The 22261-nt window shown below is 43.6% G+C and overlaps 1 long non-coding RNA gene across 1 annotated transcript; it reads right to left on the bottom strand.

The window, feature by feature from the left end:
• Positions 1-379: 379 nt before the first annotated feature.
• LOC118114120 lies at positions 380-2606 on the bottom strand. Its single transcript, XR_004697425.2, has 3 exons — positions 2424-2606; positions 1076-1149; positions 380-898 (listed from the first exon to the last, which is right to left on the bottom strand). It is a non-coding gene; the product is annotated as an uncharacterized LOC118114120 (long non-coding RNA).
• Between the last annotated feature and the right edge of the window lie 19655 nt (positions 2607-22261).

The raw sequence follows: 22261 nt of genomic DNA, 5'->3' as shown, positions 1-22261 counted from the left end.
AATGTCCTCCCCCACATCTCAAACTTTACAGCCTCTAATTAAGAAGCAGTGGCTGTTCAGTCGTTATCAGTGTGTGGAGAGTGAGCCGAGGCCGGGCCGCTGCTTTGGCAGTTTGATGAGACAGCAAAGAGCATCTGCAGCTCGTTAGCTCGTCCACTCAGTCGCCGGGTTTCCTTCAGCGGGTTGACGAGCGCAGATCTGAAGCTGCGTCAGCAAGTCGCTCTTTGTTTGGGATTCGGGACACGTTCACAACAACAGACGTCTGGAGCTCCGACAGCAGAAGTGACACGGACTCGTCTGTGAATGTAGGAATGTGAAGTTCGGACACGTAAACAAACATATTGGCATCTGCGTTAATCTTTTATTTTACACAATAAACAAAGCAGAACAGACGTGAATTCATGTTTGTATTTTACCTTTAAAAAAATAATTCTTGATTCAAGTTCTTTATATATTTGATGTGTTTTCTATTTAGGAAATTTACTCTTTATCTCACATGAAGTTTAACTTCAACATGAACGTCTTCGGACCCTGGATTCAGTATGTGGAGAAATTAAATGAAATGAAGTTTAAGAAGAAAAGTTTTGCAGCAACAAGACTTACTCAACTTTTACTTGTTGAAAAGAAGCAAGAATTCATATTTTCATAAGAAAGATTCAGTGGTTATTGAATTAAAAATAATTAGAACTTACAATTTTTTTTATCGGGAACAACTGCGAAAAGCACAAAAAACCTTTAGATGTGTAGAAAAGTGAGAATCAGTTTCTTTAAAGCTGCTGTTCATGGTAAGATCACCGCTGCTGCCCGGACTCCGCCAATCAGCCGGCAGCTTCCTCCGAGTTTCCTCCGACTGAGGAGAAGTTTGTTATCGCGTCTCTCCCGTCTGTCTCCGTGGCGCCTGCGGGGAGCGACGGTGTCACTCACACACACCGTAATACCTACGTGTTCACACTTTTTAATATAAATCCTGCGTGAGAGTTGGCAGATTAAAATAATGTACCTGGAGAAAGAAAGAAAAAAAACTACAAGTACAACTTTATAAATCTGATGAAAAAAAAAACATGGCTTTAATCACCTGTTTAAAATTCCGGTGCCTGTGGTGCACACGGCACCGAGCGGCTCTGAGGTTCCAGGGGAAGATCGTCATCGCTGTGGTGCAGCGAGAGAGAGAGAGAGAGGATTTTTATCTAGATACTCGGGGAACGTCTTACTGCAGCATCGAGAACCCCCCACGGTGACTTTCCACACATAAAGACGTGTTCATCATGTCTGCCTGAGTATTTTTAGACTTTGAGACACTGTCACACTGAAGAACGACGGGGGAACGCACCTGTCGAAGCGCCTGAGGTCACGTTCAGGAGAATTAACTATTAACGAGCGAGGGGCCAAATAATACAAAGCTTTGTGTGGAGTTTAACTTTGTCAGGACACGTCAACACCTCGACTAGGCAGCCATGTTTATTTATATGTGTGACCCCCTTCATCACATCCTCCTCCTCCTCCTCCTCCTCCTCCTCCTCCTCCTCCTGCTGCTACACCTTCTTCTCCTCTTCCTCGCCAACAAAAACACCAGCACCCTCCTCTCTTCTTCACGTCACATTTCCTCACAACACAAAAAAAACCTCCCGTCTAACGACAACAAACAGACGACAGAGATCAGATGAGAGGTTGACTTTTGTGCTTCTTTTACCTGATTTAGTAAATATAGCTTTTTTATACCGTAAACAAATAGAAACAACTGGAAAAGATTCATAAAGAGTCGGAAGGGGGAAAAGACGCCTAAAGCAGAAATCATGATTTATCTTTTCTACAAATATTTTACATCATGACTCATTAATTTACTAACATTTAACAAATCTATTATAGTTTCAGAGATTATATCTTTGAAAACGTGTATTTATTTTTAGATTAGATTAGATCTTTATTGTTGTTGTTCTCACAACGATCTCTCTTCAGTTTGCAGAATAAAAACTTTAACGTTTGATAAATAACAGCAAAACATAGACAGAGTTAAATTATAAAATGAGACAAAGTGATTTAAACAGTAGTAATGTCGTTCTCTGGGTGTTTTATCATTTCATTTAAAAGACTTTATGTTGTGTAAACTCAGATGCTCTGGAGCCAGATATTGTGTGTTCGGATGATATGTAAACAACTCGCCACAAAACATAGTATATATTAAAATGTAAGATTTAACTTTTAGTTTTGTTAATTTCATACAGACATATAAACAATCTACTTCCTGTTTACACCGACACACACGTGAACGTTCACATGTTTTCAGGTGTGTTAGTGTGAACAGAGATAATTTCTACTACAGAGTTTTAACTTTTAAGACTATAAGACGAAAAGCGTCTGACATCATGAGCCCCGAAGAGAAGAAGTGTTTATTTATTCCTGCTCATCACAGGTTGTAGACTCACCTCTAAACTTCTCTCCCCTGTTTCTTTGGAATGTTTGTTCGAGGCCTTAAGTGGAAAAAGTAATTTAAAAGAAAACGGCAAAGAAAGAAGAACAGTCCCGAACAAACGAAGACGAATTTGTGAAGCAGTTCACTGTTTTTCCTTCTCCGCTCGGGCCATTAATCACTGAGGGCCCCTCTGAAGGGCCCCTCTGAAGGGCCCCGACCCCCGGGTTCGGACTTCAAGTTACACGTGAAGAGAAACTTCTTTTCTTTCCTCTTGTCCTGAGCTCAATTACTCAGTCTCCTCTCATGTGTGCGAGCTGCAGACTAATAAGCCCGTCCTAAGTGTTGTTTAATGAACTATACATAGAATGAAGGCCATGTTCTCTGTCGCTGCCGCTGTGCGTTAATTGTCCTCCTGTCTGTGACACCGGATCAGACTGGCTTAGTTCAGGGTGCTGGTTTGCAGAATTACACCTCCACGGCAGTAATCTCTCGCTTTAAGTCCACAAGATTGACTAAAATATTCCAGCGAACAGAACCACTTTGCATTCAAGGTGGCGAAATGTGTGGAAATGTCAAAATATTCTATTCTGGCCTTTAGCTTTGTTCTTTCCCTTGAGTCTCCCGGTTTATTTAAATCATGACAAACCTGAGGCTACCTCCGCTCACCGGCCTTGGACCCACACGGAGCTTCTCATTTTCACTCCCACGTTAGTTATTTCTGGCGTTTTTTTCTCCTGCTCTGTTATGGTGTCGTTTGCCTTCTGGTCTGTTTGTCTCCTCGGTTTTCTGTGTTGGAATGAGGAGTTAGTGCGACGTTAACTTCCCTCATAACACACAATGATCATATCTCTATACATATATATACATATATATATATTTATACATTTTCTGGTTTAACTTGCTGAAACTGAAACTTCAGTGAGCAGAGGCAGCAGATGAAAGATCTCATCTGTGGGTCTGTGTGGTTTCCAACTAGGACGTCGCAGCTGAAGTGAAGAGCAGGAGAATGAGAAGTGGTGCAGTGAAGGTCGGGAGGTTTTCTGTTTACGATAAATACTTCGTCTTGAGTGAACGTACAATATGTAACTTCGGCCAGTAGGGGTCTCTAAGACTAAACAATAAAAAAAAGACGTGGTTTGATTACGTCGTGAAGCAACGTGGGATCATGGGAGTTATTGTCTTCACCACCACTGGTGATGAAACTCCAGTTTCAAGTCAACAAAATATAGAACATAGGTTTACATATAATATCTTTGGAATGTTTTGGGGGATAATTCAAGAATAAAATTATAATAATAAAGTCATTTTACAAGGGGGGGACATCAGAGGATGAGCCTGTCGTCTGTATTCAAATGAGGAACATGGAGCATCTTTTAAAGTCATAAATAACAAAATCTATTATCTCATCAGCTTCACATTATCAGGACAACAGATTGAACAAGAAACCTGAAGAAAGAGAAACACAGAAATGGAAATTGCGTCTTTAGTGGAGGAGGAAATGTTTGGTCATGGTCGAACTCTGAGGTTATCGTTCGTTACATCAGTCTCAGAGTTTCTCAAAAAACTAAAAGACATTCGCCAACATCTAATTTAAAGTCTTTTTACAGAAGTAAAAAAGTAAAAGACGACACTGAGGTCGTTTGAGTCTGATGAATAGAGGAAGGTTCTTCATTTCAGTAAAAGCCCGACCAGCTCTGCACCGAGGACTGAGCGAGCAGCTGGATGGAGCAGATTGAAGTGTACGAGCAGGTAGAAGGAACGAGGAGGTTTGCTGAGGCCATTAGGAAACAATATATTTTTTTTGTGTGTTTCCAGCAGCTGGAAACACTCTTGAAGAAAGTTCCCGTCTCCTCGGCTGTGTGGTTCTTCTTCTTCTTCTTCTCTCGTTCGCCTTCTGTCGTCTCAGACCTCTGACGTCCGCTGAGTGCGTCTCGTCGCCGCTTCGCTTGCTCATGAAATTCAATTTACACCTTAAACACACTCACCTCTCCCATTTCTCTCCGACTCTTCTTCCTCTCTTCTCTCCGTCGGGGAGATACGCGCCGCGCCCCTGAGCTCCTGAGATATCATCAAAACCAATGTCACACGAGCACAAAACGCCTGATGCCTTTTTAAAAACAGCAGACCGCTCTTTGTGGTTTTTCCCCCTGCGAGCCGCAACGCGTCTGTCTGGTTGAAGCAGCATAAACAACGCTGCGGAGAGAGGACGCTATTTGTGAGAACACAACCCATGTGTGTGTGTCTGTGTGTGTGTCTGTGTGTGTGTGTGTCTGTGTGTGTGTGGGGGTGGGAGAGGTTACCATATCCGTGCAGCGTAAACACACAGGACCTTTAAAGGATTTCAGGGCTCCAGTGAATCCGCAGCGATTGTTACCAAATGGATGTTTATCTTTTCCTCCACTGAGATAGAGAAAGTGAAATTTACACGAGAATGTCAAACCGGCAAAGTACCCATCATGCAAATGGTCTAAAGAAATGTGACCTCCAGTTGCGCTGGTTAATGTGTTTTTGTAAAAACACCACAATTCAATGTGAACATCACTTCGCAACGTGGGTGGACATTTTTGTTTTTCACCGTCGGCAGCCAATCACGTCGCGTCCCCTGCTTCGTTTCCCCACGTTTGTGACTTTAGTGAACATCTGTGATTGGTGCATTAAATCCCCGACATGCTTCGCTTCATGACCTTCACTCCCGGGCATCAAACTCTACTCTGGCTTGATGTTCTCGGCCGTTTGGTGACTAATGGTGGACAATATACCCGACAGTGTGCAGCCTGGGTTTTATAGAAACACATGTCCCTGAGGCAGCCCCTCCTCGTCCACTCACGTCTTCTACAGGACACCTCCTCTCGGCGGTGAACACAGTGTTTCCTCTTCCTGCTGCTGCCGGGGGATGACACGGCCGAGCAGTTGATTACAGCTCAGGGAAGATTCCTGCTTCTGCTCGACCCTTTAACAACACGATGCTTCAAACTGCCTGATTGGAAAGTGACTGTGTTTTAGAGATTAATGTTTATTCTCCGTTAATAAAACCTAATCACTGTTTGCTCGCCTGCTTTTCATGTGTTACAATTTATATCATAAAGGGAATTACTGATCAGAACTGACTGGGCCTTATCTGTGAAGTATTTTGATGAACCATTGTGATTTATGTCGTATGCCAAACTTCAGTGTCAGAGTGGGAAGACGTGTGACCCACAATTTGCACCATGTCGACATTTTTAACAGCCAGTCTTATTGTTGTGAACACGATATCTCAAGTACGCCTTGAGGGAATCTCTTCACATTTAGTACGAACTTTCAATTGGACTCGAGGATGAACTGATTCGAATTTAGTGGGCGAGGGTCGAAGATCATGGTTACGGGGACCTTTGCACAAAATGTTATTTGCCTCGTGAACGCGTTATCTTCAGAACTTCTGGAGATAATCTTTTCAAATTTGGCTCAAATGTTTACTTACACTTGGAGATTAACCGATCTCTTCAACTGTCAAAGGTCTGGAGTTTATAACAGTCGATGTTGAAGACAACAGCAAACTGACTCAACTGCACGAGATCACCGTGACGACAGTTTCTCACACTGAATTAATCACGACAGAAATAGTTACACTGTCAAAGCTAATGCGTTAAATCAGATTAGCCTCCATAAATAAAGGGAATTTTCTTGTTGCCTCTTTGAGCCTTAATAGGACGTCATAAAAGTAAAAATTATACTTACGTGACTTTCCGTTCAGATTTAGATAACGCAATAACACTCAGTGGTCTCTGTTCCGCAGCTGCAGAGTCAGTTTGGGATGAAACAGACCCACAAAATCCTCTTGTTCGACACAAAAACAAAGTTGCAGCTCTTGTTAAGCAGTCACCTGTGGGTGAGTTTCTGCACTGCTGAATTAAATATGAGTCCCATTTCTCTGCTGGAGGAGCCTCGGTCTCCTCTCATCCGCTCACGTCCTCTTTGAAGCCGGTAATGTGCGACGAGGCCGAGTTCTGGTGCAATTTTCTCTGATCACTTCCACAGCTGAAACTTGTCACTTTCTGACAGGAGGTTAAACTCGGAGCGCTCCTTAGTGAGACTCCGCTAAGGGCCAGCACGGCTTCATTCGCAGACAGAAGCCGGCTAATGTTGTGCGGCTGTTACGTAACGTCTTCTCGGCACTGCTCAAGAAAAGAGATTTTCAGCAGTCGACGAGACAAATTAATAAAACAGGCTGAAAGAGTTTTTCCACACCGAGGGGTGTTTTTCCCTCTAGATGTTATTTTCACTTTCCCAGCAGTCGTCTCATTTTCTTTGATTATTTACTCGACTCATCACGGAGAAGTTTTATCTGATGTATAAAGATGGTGGTTTTCAGTAACCATACCCTGCTCCACACTTAATTTATCTATGCAATGTCAATATCATACATGTGACACCCTGTTGAACAGTATATATTCTGTTTATATATTATTATATATGTGTGTTTTCTATGGCTTTATATATTTATTACCTTTACTGGTGCTTCTTATCTTTAGCATCACCCCTGTGACCTCTGTGACTCTGCAGATTTCCCCTTATGTGATTCAAATAAAGACTTATCCTTATCTTATCTTATCCCGAAGCAGTCGTGCAGCATTTAAACCTGATTTGTTGGATCCATATTTAAAGCCTGATGCTTTATCACTGAACCAATTTAGCAAAATTCTGTAAAGGAGACATTATCTGCTTAATTCAGGATCATACTTTTAATTAGTGTTATTACTTTAAAATGTTTACATGCTCTAATGTTCAGAAAACACACCGCTCTCCTCAGACTGTCCATTACTGCTGCTCCTCTTTTCAGCCTCTGTCTCAAACACTTGTCTTTCGCTCCTGTCTCTTTAAGGACCCCCTCCTGATAAAGACCCGGTCTGCTCTGATTGGCCAGCTGGAGCACTCTGTTGTGATTGGTCAAATGCCTCCTGCATGTTTAGGAAATGTCGGCCTCCGCTGTCTCTTTACCTGGCTTTGTCAGGGGGCGTGGCAGGTGAGTCACGATGATGCTGACGTGTTGACGAGCTCCTGACGAGGTGTTTCAGGAGCTTCAGTGCAGAAGTTCCCCAGATGCTTCCCACTGAAGAACCAGCAGAACTTTGGTTTTCGCCACCGTGGAAGAAACTGTACTGTTGTGGAAAGCTTTCAGTCAGATTCCTTCTAAATTATTCACTGAAATCTGCTCCTGAATACATTGAAAGCAGTAAATAGGCCACACACTCACAGGCTCAAGTTTCATTTTACTTCTTAAATAGTCTGGTTTTAATAGTTGACTGGGAATTTCCGGACTCGTGAGTCACATCATCGTCTGAATCCTTTGTCTCTTCTCTGCGCTGAGTCGCCCCTCAGCTGCCAAACTGATTCTTAATGGATGTTTTTCACACTCAAGTCACATTGAGTGTGAAAAACTCGTTAACGGGACCCCGAGCTCAGCCTGAAGGGACCAAACACAAAGTGACAACATGTAAACTCTGCTGTTGACCACTAGGGGCCTTCACAACCAACTGCATCATCACCTTTATACGATGTTTTCAAAGTATTGTTTGATCAATCTGGTTGATGTTTCTTTATCACCCTGCCTACTGGACATATGTGTGTGTGTGTGTACAAGATATATCAACAACGCATGGTGGGGGGGTAATACTTAAGGGGGAATCTCCACGTGATTGACTTTTGAAGCTGATTATTTGGGGGAACGCTCAGACGGTACGTTGTTACAGAGCCTGAGTCCGTCTGAGCTGTATCTGCTGAACCTACTGAGTTTATGCTGAATTCTAGCTGCCTGGGGAGGATGGTAAAACTTTATGGATGTTTTAACAGGCTCCAGATGCAGGTAGGATTTCTCCCGGGGCTGCCAATGGTCAGTCTAACTGTGATAGATGGTAACACAAAGTTAGAGATTGTTTATGTGATGTAAATAGGTGTGTATCATGATGAAACTGTTGCAGAACAAATACATTGTGTATTTATAGTTATATATAGTAGGGTGTACATCATTGGGCCCCTGAATGACACAGCCACAGCAAAATAAATAATTGAATATTAAATGTGATTGATTGGGCAGATCCCTCAGGGTGAAGAAACAAACATCTGGCCAAGAAGTTAATTGTGTTGTTGAATCTAAGTTACAAAAAGGGCCTTGAAAGTTGCAGCAGTGAAGTTACGGAGCCCGAGTTTGAAGGTTCAGAGTAAAGTTCTTCAAGGATTCACTCAGAAAAAGGGAAATTAGTAGAGTTTGTCTTAATTAGTATTTAAATATCACAACATCAGAACACAGCTGTTCATCTATAAATCACCTACTTAGTGACACAAAGATTTATTGTTGGGGTAGTTGGAAATAAGACGTTCAATATTTGTATGAATTAGTTTTTGAAGCGTATAATCAAATTAATTTAGTGTCTCTGACTTTGCGTGGCTGCTTGTTAATTGATAGAGCATCATGATGTCGGCTGTTCTCTCTCTTGTCGGAGAGACCACAGATCTGCTCTAATCGTTCTCTGGTCGGTTCGAGCTGGATCTGGTTCTTTGGTTCAGGTTTTGGATCAGACATCAAAGATTAGACATTTCGGAGCCTTAAGGCATCAACAGTGAAGATCTGATTTTTAAAGACACGATGAAGTGGACATTTTATCACTTTATGATTAACTATGACTTCTGGGGAAAATGGAATATTTCATGCCTGCAATAATAGAAGCAAACAATCCACTGTTCTGCCCACAATCAAACTGCCTCTCTCTTCTTTAGGCTGCAGGAGGGAACATTTACAAATATAACTTTTTGTCCTATTTTCTAAAACTGTCACTTTAATCTGACAGTCATATTCAGTTATAGAGTTAGCCACATGTTTGATTTACAGGCAGCAGCAGCTCTCATGTTTCTGTGATTAACCAGTCGGGCAAACGTTTGTTGTGCAACGTCATCTCCATGTTGTTTTTATGCGTCCACGCTGGTGACAGCCAGTGGTGGGTTTCTCCATCCATCTGTCCATATGCTCCATTCTTGTAAACAACGTTTTTTTGGCCTTGTGAACACGTTATTTCAAGATGAAAGTTATTTCAATGAAATTTGGTATAGATGTTCACTGAGACTCACAGATTAACCGATTAGATTTGGGTGGTCAAAGGTCAAGGTCAAGGTCATGGTGGTCTCTTCAACTTGATATCTCAAGTCTGCCTCCAGAGAATTTCTTCTAATTTAGAGCAGTTGTCACTTGGACTCAAATAATGACTCATTGGATTTCAGTGGTCAACACCATATGGTCTGAGGCAGCATGCAACCACAGGTCGGTAACTCTAGTTCAGACCTCCTCTGTTGCTGTGGTTACTATCCTCTACGCAGGGGGGGGCCTGGACGTTTAACTGAGAAGATGCCATTTCATGAACTAATAGAAAGACTGTAAATGACACACTGCCTCTGGAAACTCTTGAGGCCACAATTTTAAGTTGTACTAAAATTATTAAATAATTTACTTATTCAAAAAGAGAATCAGAAATGCCCCAGATAAACTCTTCCACACAAACAACTGTAAACACAGGAGCTGATTCACTGGAAAGCTGTCTAGTCACTAAGGAGAATTCAATTTTCACAAAAAGGCTGTACTGTTTACCTGAGTTCCTGGGTCAATGCTACCCAGCTGAATGCAGTGTTTCCAGTCATACGGGCCCGTGTCCTTGTAAATAATGACTACGGCTCCTCTCAGTTACTTTACTGTCGGCACACAATTCGCCTTCTCTCAGTGAGTAATGAGAGTGAGGAGCGACCGGCATTATTTTAGGTTTTGAAGACTGCATGTTCCCTCCAGAGGGGAAACTTATAGATGTCTTGAATGCTTGGCGAGCAAGCAGGAGAGGGGCGGGTCTCACACACACACACACACACACACACACACACACACACACACACACACACACAGGAAGAAATACACACATAGAAACACAAAGACCAACACTCTCACACATGTACTCTCACATAGTATCAACACACTTCAGACACTTGACCCTGACACGAGACGTCCTGACACAGATCCGTACACGCTGATCTATGTGGACCAGACGTGCACGACTTCATGAAGACAGATGTGAGTAATGTGTTGAACACTGCCGGTCCGGCTGCAGTCTCACGCTCCACAGACGAGAGGAGGAAAAAGAAAGAACATTAAAGTGAGAAAGAGAGACCGATTCTCATTTCTCCACACGGCAGCGTTAAAGGTCAGTCCGGAGCCCGTAATCGAATGCACCGTGTGACAAGTCCTCGTTTCATATGTTCCACGTGGCAGGGAAGTTGATGTGGAGCTCTGCGGTCTGACGTGTGTGTTGTTTGAAGATGGGATCCGTCGAGAAATCCTTTTTAACATTTTACCGTAAATGAGGCCTCTGCGATTTCAATCCCTCCGCGTGACACGTTCCTCCATCTTTGAATTACACCGGAATCGCAGTAAGGTTACAAAAGTTCACGCGTCCGTTCAGAGAGGTTTTCATTTTTCTTCTGTTGCCAAGAAAAAACCTCCCGGTGTGAGACGGAACAGAGGTGTGATGTTTGCCGAGGCCAGCGGGTCATTATCTGGTTCTCAGGTTGTCTTGGGAGGATTTCAGAGCTGCAGTGACGTGTCCACACACACACACACACACACACACACACACACACACACACACACACACACACACACACACACACACACACACACACACACACTTCTCACAGCAGTGACGATTCCTGCACCATTGTCCTCCACACACACACATATATCTATACTGGTGACCACTTGTCGCAGACACACAACATTTCCCTGTATCGAGCTTCAAAGAGTCAGCTCAGCCACACTGAGATTATTAATAAAATCTGAGTCACCCTAAGTGTCGTCTGACCTTCGACCTCTAAACCTCAGGAAATACAGTGAAGGTGAGAAGCTTATAAGTTTAGATGTACATACTCAAGCTTTTATATATCATAAAAAGGCATCTCGTCTGGATGGAGATATTTTGTAAAATGAAGGTCACCGGGACGGAGGTGAAAATATTCATTCAAAAAAATATCTGCAGTCGTGTAGACAAGTGATGAATTCAATAGACTGTCTTTTATAATCTATTTGACGTTCAAAACTGAAAAAGAACACAAATACATAGGAATAGTAATACCTCGAAACTAAAGTCTTGCAGTGCACATCGCCGTTCTACTTGTGAGACTGATATTTTAGCTAGCTCTGGCTAACGCTACTCTACTGGAAAGTACTTATTATTATTATATTACATCCTTTGCTGCTCTAATCACAGTAGTTGCCTGTGCAGCACAACGACTGTGATTAGAGCAGCAAAGAAGACGATTTGCAGGAAGAGAACAATTTGATCTGAGTGAAATGAGAATATTTAACCACGTACATGGATTCACATACTTGCCAATGTCCAACCCAGCAGCCTCTGCAGAATCAGAGGCATTTCTGATGAAAACTAAATCCAGTTTTTAACAAACCATAATTATCCTGGAATCATCAAACGTCTGTTTTCCAAGTAAGAACTGAACAAAAAGATCCTTCCTCAGTTTCTGGTCCTCACGAATACAGAAATACATAAGAGCACGTCGAGTAAACTCACAGCTCAGGATATTCTCCCTCCCCACCACATCATAACCCCCCCCCCTCCACATCCACAAGCTCCCGGCCGTGCACACACAACACAGCACATTATGAGCTGACCCGGGGTCTGCCTGCTGCTCTGCTGCGTGTCTCTGCGGAGGAAACAGGTTAAAAGGTAAAGGTGCAAAAGATGTTGTGTGTTGGGTGGGATGTTAAGACTGACCCACTTCTTGCATCTCTGCAGCTGCAAGGTCGAGAGTTAAACTACCTGCGGGGGCTGCCAACGTCTGCTCCTCGAGTCAAAAACGACAAAGAGTTCGGTTGAACACCTTTAAACCTTAAAATGTAAAACGACTTCTGATGGTTGAATTATCTTTTGCTCTGAGCCAAAAAGCTCCGAGGGGGACGTGGTGAAAAGAAAAGAAAAGACGTCGCCCCCGATGAAATGCCACCATTTTGACATCGGCAGCCTTCTCACTTTCCTGCACTGCTGCATGAGAGATTCACATTTCAAATGCCAGCAGGCACACAGGAGTCGAGGGGGGAGTTGACAGAGGGAGGGAAATTGCGGGAGGGCTGATTTGATCAAGCGGCAGGCGGCTACACTTCGCCCCCCCACCCGCTCTTCCCTCTCCCTCCCGTCGCTCCTCGCCACCCCATCTCTCTTCCACAGAGCGAGGGAATAAAAGTGACAGAGTGCAATCACTGTCTCTTATCTGCCAATGAGGAGAATGGGTAGGGATGAGATTGAGTGACCGGCCGGCTGTGGCGTGTCTGCCGTGTCAGCCTTATTGAATTATGACTTGGCAGGAAGTGGCATGTTATGAGCCGCGGAGGGGCCACGGCGAGATATCACGCGGCGAAGATTCAGTACGAGGCGGCAGGGCGGAAACGTGGCTGAAATGAAGCCGGGCTGTATGTAAAGTTCATGATGTCTTTTATGGGGTAATGGGATTTGAAAAGATATTGGATTGGCTGTGATGAAAAGATGAGCTCAAGCAGGTTTCAGACGGTGTGATACGTCCCGCGGCAGCCGGAGGTCCACGGTTCACTGGGAGAAGCAATAGCTGTGAGAAGCTAATTGTCTTCAGGCAAGAAGCAGAAAGACAAAAAGACAAGAGACACTCAGGCCCAATTAGAATAAACGTTTGAGAAAAACACTAACGGGACGTTATGATGCACATTGAACTTTCAGGCGTTAACCTTTGTGTGTTTTTTTACACCTTGGGAACAACGTACAACTGCGTTTTTTATGAATGTGTATATTTATATGTGTCCTGATGAAAATAGATTATATTTCGGCTGCAGTACGTTTCTTTTTATCCGGTGTTCACTATTTAGAAATGTGTCAGTGTTACTACTTACATCTTTCTCTCTCGTGCCAAAATGATTTTTTGATTTTGCAGCAAAAAGCCCTTTGACATTATGCAGCGTCACTTGATGATATGTTAACATTACAAATTGTGCTTAATGCAGCTTTAAGTGCTGCCATTACTTCCCTGATGGATTCTGTTTTGTGCGTTTTTGCATAAAAAATATTTCAAGCATCTCATACTTTATATTATCTCCCATCATTTGCATATAATGAGCAGAGTCTGCAGCGGCCTGCACTCAGATATTAATGGTGTAAAATTGATTTCCTTCTTCTTTTTTCCCTCCTTCCTTCTTTCTTCCTTATTTCACTTTACATTTCCGCCTCATCCCTCCATTCTAGACGTTTTTTACCTTTATGTCGTGCTCCCACTGTCTCCTCCATCTTGGCAACTTAACTCGTGTGAGTGACCCTCATTGGAGCAAGGTAACGTACAAGGACAGCAATTATCAGAGGGACATTGAGACCCGCTCTGCAGCTCAGCCCAGGGATTTACTGGAAATTACACAGCAATAAAACAGTCAATGCATTCCTATGCAGATATATATATACGGTACGCAGGGCGAGGGCTGTATTATGGCTGTTGAAGTATTATACGAGGGAACGGGTACAACGGGGTCTGTGGCGACGTGCGCTGCCTGGGAATGAGCTGTGGAGCAGAGGAGTCAGCACAGAGGGCAACAGTCAAGATACAGCAGAGAGGAATCAATGAGAGGCTCCTTCTGTCTGTTGACCATTTATGTGCTGTGTGAAATCACAGATATCTGCCGTCTGCTCCGATAAACACACAACCTAAAGCACCGCGGGAATCTCCGCGGGAAGGTTAACGTTCCCACGGACTCTCGGAGAAACGAGTGATTACAGACACAGAGAAGAAAGATGATCTTCACGTCTGCTTCAAGACTTTAATCAGCCATTGTGTAAACCGTCAGACGATAGACGTGCTGCAATTCAAGGTCGTGTCCTCCAGGGGCAGCGTTTGAACACCGGTTGCGTCACAGCGGCGAGACGAGTCCCTCCCATTTCGAAAATTCGCGGCAAAGTCGGCCAATCGATGAATCTTTGCATCCCTGAGCAACAAAGGCTCTTATGGGTGTGTCCTTCTCGGGCCAATCTATCCCAGGATGCATTGCGCCTCAGTGTCAAACTGTTTTTCAAAGATAATGGTGGCGGCAAAGGCGACAAGACCAAAACGTCCGATGATTACACTTCAACTCTGTTGCTAGGCGACCGGAGTAAGGGAGCGTGTCAAGGTGAGAATTCTGGAAATCCACGTAGAGTAGACCGTCTCCTTTTGGTTCTAGTTTCCCGTCTTGACCATGATTCTCTTAAACTACATCCTCCAAAGGAGACGGGTTCTAAATTGTGACATAGCACATATATTTTTAAAGATGGACGACACGACAGCTCCGCAAAAGGGAAGCCAAACAATCTCTATCCCCCTCTAGTGGCCGACTGCAGTCACTACTTCACAGACTCTGGTTCCAAATGACATCATTGTTCCAAGATGGCGACATTCGATGTCTGGGAAGTTTTATCTTAATTTCTGGATAGTGAGATAGTGAGAGATAGTTTTTCCTTTCTCTTGTTGAGGGTTAGGATGTCGCACCTTGTTAAGCTCTATGAGATAAATTATGATTTGTGAATAAGGGCTAAACAGATAAAATGTGAATGACTGAGAGGAGGTGTAGATGTGTCGTCCATCTTTATTTACAGACTGTGATCTGCGTCTTCCTCCTGTTGTACAAGAATTAAGGTAAAATATGATGTGGGTGCAAATTCAAACTCATTTATTTCCACTGTTGTTCACTGTGGGACTTTTGAAGAGGATAACTTCAGACACACGATTTCTGAGCAGGTCTAGGGAGCTTTTTTCTTTTTATATTTAAATAATAATTTTTATTTTCAGTGACTCGATCACATCCGTGAAAACAAAGGGGGAAGATGCATCCAAAACTTCATCCGTTAAATACTTTTAAACGTCAACCAGATCTGTGGGAAAAACCGGGAGATGCTTTATTAAAATACTGACAGTTCTTTGATCATCTGTATTATTCAGACATCATTATTAAAAAACAGCCCGAACAGCATCTCCCTGCTCCTCGGAAATCACATTTCATGAGTCGAGCTCCCGTCTGAAATAATCCTCTTTAGAAGTCAGCCACAGAACAACAGGGAAAATAAATCACTTTTAATTTGCCTTGTCGGCCGAGATCCCAGCGGCGGCTTTTAGGCGACAGTGGGTTTTTTTGAAAGTTGATTTGCAAATCAAAGTCACGCAGTTATACAAGAGGGTCACAATCCTGTGATCACTGGTGTATTTTACTGCTTCTTTGCTGCTGACGCTCGTGTTATTGTAATTTATGATTGTCAAATACCAACTATACCGATAACGGACGCGTGGCTGCACCGAGCCGCGCGCCAGGCCGACCGCGTGTGAAGTGACGGACCGGAGCCGACTGACGAATCTGCGGCTTTAAAGTCGTAATGAAAAGAAACTCATTTGCCGTCACATAAGATACACCTAGTTAACGGCAAATTTAAAAATATCTAGCTTCCTATTAAAGTCCAATTACATCCTGCTCTTTGAAGAAAGTGGAGCTTTAATTAACCTTACGCAGCAACAAAACCCTCACACAGGTTTTTTCGAGCAACCCCCAAAAGTCTGACTTTCCAGTTAGAGGCGGAAATTCGTCTTCTCCTTAAAACTCGTTCATCACGTCAGCTCCTTTCTGTGGTTTCCTCCTCACAACATCAGGTTTTGATCAAGAAACGTGTCATAATAAATAATAAGGGATTCTCTAAATTAATAATCTATAACTGTCACCTTCTCGGGCCAAAGGTGGTTCGGAGAAGAACCCGGTTAAATTCTGGTGCAGAGGCAGGAATTTATTTTATCACTTTCTTTAACGCTTTAAGTTTTTATGACTATTTCATTGATTTTCTAGGGAATAATTCATGATTCCCCCACATGGCAGTCTGCAGGTTACATCATAAACCTCCTCCATGTTCGTGGTCAGGACATGGACCAAAATTAAATTTAATACACACTGATACATTTCTCTCAAAGATGGTGTCTGTCACTTTTTGTGTTTTTTATCACTGTTCAAGTTTTCCTTCATCTGATAAATTGATGATGTAAAAACAGTTTTAGCTTCATTTTTGTACAACAGGAGGAAGTGGAGATGATGTCAATCCCAGATCTTAATTCTAATTATTCTCTTATAATATTCTAATAACCAGTAATTATCTTTCTTTCATTCCATGTTCATTGTTCATCCTTCTCTCGCTGGATTCAAGCACCAGAGACTCACAGGAAACTGTGCTTGTAATGTTCCTGCTGGTTTAACTTGTTTGTTTCCTGTCATGTTTTATTGTGTTGTGTTGCTGCTACTTATTGTAATTGTCTATTTTTCATTTCTGCAAATCGCCCCGAGGCTCTAACAGTGTGTGATACAGATGAAGGCGTGGCCTAACGTTTGGGCTGCAGCAGGAAACATCTAACCTCGACTTGCCCTGAAGTTTTGATGTGGATTAAACAAACACGATGATTTGTGAGCGGCGGCGGTGCGAGTAGTGAGCGGGTAGGCGGAGGGTAGGCGGATGTTTTCAGCATCAGACAGATGCTTCCAGTCTTTATGCTAATGCTAATCTAATCATCTCCTGGGCTCCGGCTTCACTCTCGACAGACATGACAGTGCTGTGAATCTTCTCATCTCACTCTCAGCAAGAAGGCAGAAGAAGCGATCGTGGAATTAGAGCGAACGCGACGGACGGACTCGGTCGCGTTTGTTCTTTCTTTTGCTTTAAACGTTCACAGACGGCGGCCGAGTCGCTCGTTAAACCTCAGCTGACGACGAGGAAGGGGTCGTCTGCGGCCGCAGTGTTTTCTCAACGTGAAGCACACTGAAATGAAACACTTCATGTGTTTAATCAGCAGAATAAATACATGTATGCTTCCAAAGCTCTTGCACAGATGTGCTGAAACCGATCCTTTTAAGGGGCTGGCACCTACAAGGATGTGATTGGTGTTGGGTTCAGTGGAATTTATAGCCGCTCACAGTCTGTGCTGGTTTTTATGGGTCTTTCCATCAGATGAGAAGTGTTTCTGTGGAGAAACTGTTCCCTTGGACGCACAAGATCACGTCCCACTGGTGGCATCGCTGTGGAAGACTTCATAAGAAGCTGCTGCTGCTGCTGCCTGTGTTTTTTCCCTTTCTACGCTTATGTCAGAATACTTTACGTTTGTATTCATGGTTGTCAATTAGTCGATGCTTTGTCGGAGCTCGGCTGCAGGGAGAGTTATTGGTCTTTGTTCTGGTAAAGGTCAGAAATAAAATAGCGGTTTCGCCAGTGAAAAGGGAGAGGAGATAAAAAGGGCTGCAAATAAAATAGGATGTCAAAATGTAAAAGGTTTATCGCCCCCGTTTCCACTGGAGTTACAAAATAAAGGTTTAATAAATTTTCAAAATGTACACACAGAATCTTTTTTTTTTTTAAACCCTTTGCTGTGTAGCTGTTTTTCTGTTTCTGTCAAACGTTATGTTCAGAAGTGACGTGATTTAAACACATTGGGTTTCACAGGGACACTCGAGCTGCAGGCTTGACACGGGGCTCTGGCACGTTAGCGGCTCGCTTGTCTTCGCAGGACAATAAACAACAACAAGAGAAAAACTGCTGCATATAAAACACTGAAACTTTTCAATCGCTCCCATAAATAATCCATAATCCACCTCTCTGCTCTACGTGTCCTCAGGACAAACAAATCTAATCTCTGACTTCTCCTGATGGAGCTGTAGGAGTTCGATAGAGGCCGATTTATGCTCGATGTTCAACTCCTGAATTCTGTGGCAGCTGAGCAGTGTTTTGTAAGAAGTCCTCTTCTCTTCTGTTCCGGCTGCAGAAGAGCAACTGCTGCTTCTTTTAGATAAGTCAATAACAAAAAAGGCAGCTGTCTAGGTGGTAGAAAACGATGTTGTGGGTGAGTTGTTCTATTGTGTTTTTTGAGGGGGAAATGCTTTGACTTGAGCAATATTTCTGATTTGTAAATTGCAGGATTAAACGAGTCTCTTTAAAGTGCTGATTGAACCTTCGCTCCACCTCTCCGCCTGAATGTGGAGGATTTGATGCTGTTGTGGACGCGTCTGTGCAGAAAACCTCCTGCTGTGTTGTGCATGTGTGAAAGATAAACTCTGGGTAAACTCTGTATTGAGTTCTTCAGACTTTACCCACCGGTCATGTCTGAAAGGGGCTTTAGTAATAAGAGCAGGACCAGAAAGTAGCTTTTACCCTCAGTTTCCCAGGAAATGTGTTGTTCCTGTTGTTGGTCCAAGACACACACTTTTATGTCATGATATAAAATCAAGGTGGATCAGTTTACTGGTGGTCGAGCAGATCGTTTATACGTTCGGTGATTTACAGCTACAACAAAACTGACTTATTTGACTTGGACAACCAATTAAAATCAATACCACGCAGCCAAATGTGTGGTCGTTTATTCAGGTGATAAATTCCTGTAATTGACCATAAAGCACGTGTCATCTAGATACTGACATCGTGTGCTCCGTGGAGACGCTGGAAGCGACCGCAGCTTCCACCGGTGTCTGTTTTACATTTTAACACAAAAAATATATACATTGTTTAAAAGGTCAGCTTGTTAAAAGTCAGGCCGTGTTGAATCACTTTCTGCCCTTGGTTCACAAATTGTGTTGCACTTGGTAAAACATGTATTTAACACCTGAGGGAGAAAGACAGGCAACATTCTAAAAGTTATTTTTTTTTAATGTTTTGTCTCTCAGTTAAAACTCTGCTGTGACAACACGTCCAAATCATTTATTGAATCTTTCAACGTGGTGTCCTCCTTCTCATTCTTCCGGAGCTTATGATTGCCTGTGGGTGTCTCAGCTACAAAGAATCCATGTGATTTGCTCGTATGACTCATGACTCTGTAAATAAAGATAGACAACGTGTCTCCGCTTCCTGCCTTTGTGCAACAGGACTGGCAGCTTCAGTCTCTTCGTATTCGATCAAGCTGCAGCGAAACACACACAGATTTCAGTCCTTTAAGTTTGCATCACTTTTTTCCATCACGATCGATTAATTATGTCTCAGAAATATCTGTGAAAATGTCAAAACAAAGCCCCAATTTTCAAGTATGTGAGAAAAAAATATCAAAAATCATGGATTTCAAAGTTGTTTGAGTTCTTTCTTGGCCCGTGTCCCATCCTTCCATCAAATTTGGTGTTAATCTGTTGTGTAGATTTTGTGTAATCCTGTTGACAGACGACAAACAGGCCGTGGTGAAAACCAACAACTGTATCAATGTCCCGCCTTCACACCGGCCCGGCCAATCGTAAGTGCGTCTCAACTGTCAATCATGAGGATTCACCCTGTTCTCACAGCATCGAATAACCACAAACCTCCTCCATCTGCTAACATGGAGGAGGTGGAAATATCTACTGCAGCCAGCCACCAGGGGGCGCTCTTTATATGCAGGCTATGGCAAGACTGTTTTCCTTTAAGAAACCAATCATGACTGTATCACATGTGATAATAAATCCATGTAAACTGCACAAGTGACAGCGTCAGAAAAAGCTGCAGTGACAGACGCCTCCTCTGACCAGACGCCGAGCGGCAGCGCCACCTGAGGAATCACAAACCTCATCACCGGAAAAAAAAAATCCAAGCAAACACCCGCCACATGCGGGCCCCACCGCGTTTGATTGACAGCCGATCGCCGAGAAAAGCAGCGAGCGCTTAGGGGACGGGGACGCAGACGAAATGAAAAAAGGTGAAAAAACAGAGAGCGAAAGGAAATAAAACAGGATGTCACAGATTACCTCTTCATAAAGGATTCTCATTTCCAACACATCCATTCTCATCAGTGTGAGCGCCGCTGATCCCACTGTGCCGGCGCCTGCCCGCCCGAATAAACCCAGAAGAAATGGAGCAGTGGAGGACATGCCGCCGCGCCGTCTTCCCACTGCTGCCACTTCTCTCTGAGGATGTTGTTCTGCTGTTGTTTTCATCTGCGTGTGTCTGATAGTTTGCAGCGTTACACAAACACTACACAACAATGGATGAAACATGAAAGTCGGGAGGAAGGATCCGTGAGGAGGCCTTTAAATGCTGGCGCAGGTGTGAGGTCACGGCGTCGTTTGATCTCCCAGGAAACAACTCACAGATCCTTGATGAAGAGAATTGATGAAATCTTTGAGTGAGTGCGTCTCAGTGCGACTCGATGTTGATTGGTCGGACCCTCGGCTCTAATGAGCGGCGTTCCAACTTGTTGTTGTTTTGTTTTTAGTTTTTTTTCGCCTTTAACAGCCTGAAGAAAGAGCCGTGACGTGTCAGAACGCCTGTCACCTCGAGGGGCGGTGAGAGAGTGTGTGTGTGTGTGTGTGTGTGTGTGTGTGTGTGTGTGTGTGTGTGTGTGTGTGTGTGTGTGTGTGTGTGTGTGGGCGAGGAGGCGCCTCACACTCCACGTAATACTGCATTAATTGGTGTCACTTGACCAGAGGAGAGGGGGTAGTGTTACATTTGTAACCCCCCACACACACACACACACACACACACACACACACACACACACACACACACACACACACACACACACACACTTCCTCTCTTCCTCCTGACAATCTAATTAGTCTTTCTGAGCTGCAAATACGTCTCTGTCTGTTCGAGCGTGTAGTGTGTGTGTGTGTGTGTGTGTGTGTGTGTGTGTGTGTGTGTGTGTGTGTGTGTGTGTGTGTTCCAGGAGGGAGGGGGTGTGGGGGTCGTAAACAGGTACCTGGGTGCATGAGGGCTTTACAAGGGGGTGGGTGTGGGGGCGGATGAAAAATGCCCTGATGAGTTATGGGTCATCAACACCTTCTCTGCTGCTAATCAACACCGTGTGTCAAACCCCGACCCCCCACCCCCCACCCACACCCACTAACCACTGGCGCCTCCACCGCCGTCTGCATCCGGCTGCATCCTCCAGAATTCTCCACTTCTGTGTTCTGATCGTTGTAGAGAAGAATATCCATTAAAATGTCACTGGAGGAGATTCGAGGTCTGATTCAAGGATTTTCAGGCTCCTGCTGTTTCCTCTCGTGAAGTCGACTCCGGCAGGAAAGTTCCTCTGCAACACAGAGCTGCAAGAGCAAGAACTTGTTTTGAGGGAAAGAACTACGATTGTTAAAATATCCCAAACTCATTCGATCAAAAAGAACTGTTCAAGGCCTTGAGGGCTGCTGTGTAAGTTTTTCTGAGTTAAATATTTCTGTCCAGAAAAGAATTGACTGCTAAAGTTTAAACAAGCATTAGGTGGCGATAAAGTCCACATCAGAAATCTGTGAAATACCAGAGAAGAAGTCAAAGTAAATCGTGTGAAGCAGCTCAAAGAAGCTAACGATGCAATGGTGGAACAAGCTGGTGACGCAAATAGGAAATCCTCCGTAAACCAGACTCGGTTCGGCCTCTGTTGCGTTTGCTAGTAGACGAAGTCCTCTGAAGGATGTAGCCTCGGAGTTCCTGGACGTATTTACTACACAGTTGAAAGTTCACAGAAATATGAAATTACACAGGAGATCTCATACAAACATGTTCAGAACAGACGTGCAGGTTAGAGACTGTGTCGATTCATTGATTTTAAGTATGTTTGTGGTTTGATCCTTGGATTTCTTACCAATCTTCTGACCCATTAGCCTCAGGGGGCAATGGCCAATGTTTTGTAGCTTCAGGTGTAGACGGTGGATAACTGGGCTCAGACACGTTTCTCCACAGAAAACGGTTCTTTGTGTTTCAGGTCCAGACTCATCGAATCTCTACGAACATCGATCTGCATATGAATGTTTACCTGCAGGCAACCAAAGCCTGCTCAAACGTGATTGGTCGAACTAGGAACAGAATCCAGAAG

This window comes from Hippoglossus stenolepis, chromosome 8 (assembly GCF_022539355.2).
Source record: "Hippoglossus stenolepis isolate QCI-W04-F060 chromosome 8, HSTE1.2, whole genome shotgun sequence".
In the NCBI taxonomy this organism is placed as follows: domain Eukaryota; kingdom Metazoa; phylum Chordata; class Actinopteri; order Pleuronectiformes; family Pleuronectidae; genus Hippoglossus; species Hippoglossus stenolepis.
The sequence above is the reverse complement of the archived record's forward strand: the minus strand, read 5'-3'. Positions and strand labels throughout refer to the sequence as shown.